We start from the raw sequence: 3,513 nt of genomic DNA, 5'->3' as shown, positions 1-3,513 counted from the left end.
CTTTATATAATTCCACACCGACCCTGCCACCCGGCAGGTGGCAGTTAATGGTTGATCGCGAGAATTCGCTCACCGTTGTCAGCGCTAACGCATGCGGCTAGCCCAAATCTCTCTTTCTCTAATCACCCCACGTACCTAAAAGCGCGATTAAGGCGTCTACTGACCCAGGGAGCGAGTTATGCCAACTTGCTTTCCTTAAAATGATCGGAGTGTAAGACGTTGTCAACACCAACGCCAATGAACACAACGAACGCCGAAGACTTATGGTTTCAGCGCCGCGTTTCGGGCACAACGTTGTCAACGCCAACGCAAGCAGTGCACATCTGTCACTATCGCCACACAGCACTATTGAGGTGTCCACTGTTCCAAGAGGGCAGTTATGCGCCCTCCCCCTGGTTCAGGTGTCCACCAAGATGTGTGTGACAGGTAGTGTGCCATTTCCTTTCCTCAAAAACCAATTTACCTATTTGCTCCCCGCTTTAAAAGCTGCCGCTTCATTGGTTTCGCACGACTAAGGTGTCCACTGCTGGTTACAACGGACAACGGCGACGGCGACGGAGAACAGCGATGGTGACTCCGCGAAACACAGAAACGGGCACCAAAGAGCTGCGCTCTGAAACTGATCAGCTCCCGTCGGAGATGGCAGAGAGTTGGCCGCGCAGCGCGGCGTTGAAAACCACCAGCGACCGCGGCGCATCGACTGCGCCATAAACTAAAAAATTTCTGACGATTACGTTACTTCCTAATGCGAAATTTGAGCGCAGCACATCAGCTGTGACAGCTTTTCGATATATTAAGGCAAAGAAATCGAGCAAGACGTGTGTACAATTACAGACAACTTGTTATTTTTCACACTTATTATTTTCCTTCCTCAAGAAACACTCCGCTAACAGTTCTTGATTGTCATGAAGGAAGCTTGAGGTTGGAGAAATGGATAAAAATTACCGGAGACACTTTGGAAATTCTAAAGTGTGCTTGGCGAAAGCCTTGTGGTCAACCCACCGCCGCTTTTCGGGGGGGGGGGGGGGGGGGGCTAGCGTTGGTGACGGGAGCGGTCGCATACCGTCGGCTCCGTGGCAGATCGCAATCTAATGCGATACATCAACTTCTCCCCCTGCAAGCCTGGTATCATCGTCTCCAGGAACCTCAGCGGCACCCGTATACACCACGTTTGTTAAGGTGGGGCCAATTTTTGACCACTTTTCGGTCATTTGATGCTTTCGTCACGCCGCGGTAGTGCTAAGACTAGTGGCGCCGGGGCCTGCGATGGCCCCAGCCGGGGATCTCTCGGCTCTGGCGGCTCCAAATCAAGTCACCGGATACGACCCGCAGTCCTTGCGGATCGTAACAATGGATACCAATCAATCCGAGGATACGATTCAAGGCGAGGATCTTCTACCAACCGAGGACGATTACCTTCAAGATATGGTCCGCGTCTGGCGCGGATAGAAGAACGCGGCGGCGGCATCGAGGGACGCTGGTGCTGGTGCCGCCCAGCAACAGGCGCCGGCTATCTCTGCGCATACGCAAGGCGGGAGTGCGCTGAACGCAGCCTCGAAGCTCTCCAAGCAACTCCGGTGGCGGCCGCAGAACACGCCGCGCATCGAAAAAGACGACATCGTCGTGGTGCTGAAACCGCGAAACACGGTCGACCTCAAGGCAACTTTTGGTCCTGGACAAGCCGGCGCTGCAATCCGCAGCATCCTCGGGGACGACGCAAATGCGGGACTTGCGGTGTGGTCCGTTTGGGACCACTACGTCCTAGTATGTGCACTGAAATCAGTCGACGCCGCGGAGAAGCTAATCAGGGATATTGTGCTGCCGGTAGGGGAACGCGAGCTACCGTTCTGGGGACACCCCAAACTCTCCGGTGCGTTCTGTTGAGGCGTCGTGACTGTTTCGCCAGGCGACACGTCTGAAAGGGTTAAACGAAAACTCAGTGCGGAATCAAATGTGGTTGCTGTGCGCAAGCTGGGGGGAACCTCGGTTGCGGTGATCCCCTTCGCGGGGACCAAGGTGCCACGGATGGTATAGTACAGCTACGAACGGCTCCCTGTTCGCCTGTACGAGAAGACAGTGCCTGCATGCCACCGCTGTGACACAGTAGGCCATCGGGCCGATGCGTGCCCGCTACCGCAGCCGGGGCGCTGCAAACGGTGCGGGGTCCAGGTTCCTGGTGCCACTGACGGCCCTGCGGAACATGTCTGTGTTCCGAGCTGCCTGATCTGTGGAGGCGGCCACCCAACCGGAGCTCCTGGCTGTGCCGGGCGGTACCGGAAAGCCATCAAACCGAGCTCCCCATCCGGATCCAAGCCAAATACAAAGACGGGGCCCAAGCAGGCTCCTCCGCCCAAGGCCAAGAAAGCGCCAGCCGCTAAGGAACCCAAGGCCCAAACCGGGCCATCGAAACCTGTCAAGTCCGGTACCCAGGCGGTGCCCCCGGTCCTCAACGCCAAGGACTTCCCGCCCTTGGCACCCGTCCAACCACAGATGAGCAGTTGGAGTAGGGCAGTCTCCGGGCCCCCTACCCGTCCCTCCCCTACCGAAACCGCCCTACAGCAGCAGGTAGAGGAGCTCAGGCGCCAGAACCAAATTCTAGGGCGAAAAATTCAAGAATTAGAGGCCAAACAGGCCGGGTCATCCGAACCAATGCAGGAAGCTGAGCCAGATGACGAGGATGACGGATCGTCCGTAACATCTTGCCTCACTAGCGCCTCACGGCAAACTGGGACACGGTAGTTGGATCAGTTTCCACTGCTGGTCGCGTCGGCGGCCTAGAGGCACTGCAGCGCCAAACCGAGCAACTGGAGGAGCAAGTAGCGGTCCTCCCGAATCAAATCATGTCAGCAGTGTGCCAGTCTTTCCAGGACATGTTCAAGGCGGCTTTAACGCAAGCACTTCCCGACCTTATGGCCCAGGTCACTAACTTCGTCCTTAAAGCCGTGCAGCCCTGGGTCAGCACCCAAATTAAGAACTCCACTAGCTGCGAATCACCTTACCTGAAACGTAAGGCGGCCTCCCGCCAGGCAGCGGAGGAACAGGGTTCAAGCTCGGCAGCCGGTGGGTCGGTGCGGCCCCTCACTGGGGTTGCGCCGGCTCCCGGCCAGAGGTAGTCCGCTCGCCCGTAAATAAATACAACGAGATGGCTTGCAGATCTAACATGAATGCTAAAAACCTTGAAAATTTTCAGATCACCCAATGGAACTGCAGTGGTTTCAGAGCTCTGAAAAAGCGGTCACACCTCCAGCTCTACCTGCAGTCCCTGGGCATGCCGGCGCTAATTGTTCTGCAGGAGCCCGGCATAGACGCTAAATTCTCTGACTACAGCATCTTTCAGGGGGGCCCCTCTACGCGCATCCTGGTGAATAAGGCTTACACCGTGGTTCAGGTCGACTTAGACTTGAGCACCGAGCAAGAATATACAATGGTCCGGGTACTGCCTCTCAGACCCCGCGACCCGTCAATACATATCCTCAACATATATTGCCCTCCGCATAAGCCGCGCGTGACTTA

General features: G+C 56.3%; 1 pseudogene; it reads left to right on the top strand.

Annotated features, from left to right (window-relative positions):
- Positions 1 to 1,266: 1,266 nt before the first annotated feature.
- LOC149371072 (uncharacterized) lies at positions 1,267 to 3,113 on the top strand (annotated as a pseudogene).
- The last annotated feature ends 400 nt before the right edge of the window (positions 3,114 to 3,513 follow it).

Source organism: Amblyomma mixtum, chromosome 1 (genome assembly GCF_055824585.1).
Source record: "Amblyomma mixtum isolate Tamu chromosome 1, ASM5582458v1, whole genome shotgun sequence".
Classification (NCBI taxonomy): Eukaryota; Metazoa; Arthropoda; class Arachnida; order Ixodida; family Ixodidae; genus Amblyomma; species Amblyomma mixtum.
This window is presented reverse-complemented; position numbering and strand designations above follow the sequence as displayed.